The sequence below is a fragment of the Thunnus albacares genome, chromosome 6, assembly GCF_914725855.1.
Source record: "Thunnus albacares chromosome 6, fThuAlb1.1, whole genome shotgun sequence".
Lineage (NCBI taxonomy): Eukaryota > Metazoa > Chordata > Actinopteri > Scombriformes > Scombridae > Thunnus > Thunnus albacares.
In genome coordinates this window covers 1534931-1536231 of record NC_058111.1, presented here as the reverse complement: position 1 = coordinate 1536231, position 1301 = coordinate 1534931, and the positions used below count along the sequence as shown (strand labels likewise).

The 1301-nt window shown below is 39.5% G+C and overlaps 1 long non-coding RNA gene across 1 annotated transcript; it reads left to right on the top strand.

Moving 5' to 3' along the window:
- The first annotated feature begins 780 nt into the window (after positions 1–780).
- Positions 781–1029, top strand: LOC122983806. The gene is made up of 2 exons (XR_006403765.1): positions 781–817; positions 858–1029. It is a non-coding gene; the product is annotated as an uncharacterized LOC122983806 (long non-coding RNA).
- The last annotated feature ends 272 nt before the right edge of the window (positions 1030–1301 follow it).

The window sequence follows — 1301 nt, the reverse complement described above, 5'->3', positions numbered from 1 at the left end:
ACTGTCTGCTTCAGGAACGTCTGCAGCAACAGAGTCGCAGCAAAAAGTATCAGAGTGAGACGTCTGTTGCTGCTGTAAACAAACGTAACGCTAGCTGTTAGCGAGCAGCTGCTCTCATGTGTCCCCGGGTCTCGGTGCTTGTTTTCGGCAGCAACTCTCCCGCTCTCTGCCTGCTTAGCCTGCTCTCGGTGTGTCTCTCCCCGGATGGCAGGCGAGTTGCTCCGGTTCTGGTTCTAAGTGGCGGTCGTCTTTTCGCTGCAGGAGGACAAACCCGCTGGCAGCAGCCTGAAGTCCGCCGTCATTAACTCTTAAATACGGGAAAATCTAGACTAAAAATCTAATGTTAAAGATCAAAGTAAGCGCTCTATAGATGAGCGTCACTGACAAATATCTTATTTTGTAGAATGTCCGGTGTAACTGGTAACACTGGTGTTGTCACGAGTTTATTAGTCGGTGGGAAAATTTCCTCACCGTAGCATCCATAATAAGGACACATTTAATATTATTATTATTATTATTATCATTATTATTATTATTATTGTTATTAAGAAATCATGTAACAGACACAAAGAGGCAAACCTTTCCTGGTTGACAGAACATATCTGGACTCTGATGAAGAATAGAGACTATCTGCTCAAAAAGGTGTTGAAATCTGGTCTTGATACAGATATGCGTCTCTTTAAAAACCACCGTAACAGAGTAGTAAATGAACTTAGGAAGGCTAAAGCTAACTTTTTCATTGATATTATTCAACAGACTAAAGGAAATAATCACTTACTGTGGAAGCACATTAATAGCTTCTCTCCACCTTTATTCAGTTACAAATACAAATAATTTTGCTGCCTCAACAAATACAGATACAAATAGAAAATACTGGAGCGTCTGCACATCCCTATCAGTATCAGACAGTAGACTATGGACCTACAATGAAAAGGCACAGCACATGACCACATAGTGCAGTTTATAAAGCAAAAATAAAATCTGTTCCTTTTACAAGGCAAACAGAAAATGCTCTGTTTTAGATTAATACATAGAATAAGACCACACATACTATTTTTGAACAAATCTGCTGTCAACCTACTGAATTAAAAAGAAAACACAAGCGATATAGTACCATGCACATGTTATGTCTGTCACAGTTACTGTTGCTCATAACTGCCTGGAAACCTTCAGCAAATCAGATGCTCAGTATATTGAATAGAGGTTTTCTTCCTTTGATAAAACACACCAGAGGTACACAGGAGAGAATGAGCTGTCTATTCTGAAGTAGAGATATAAACTCATGTACTTATTACACAAGG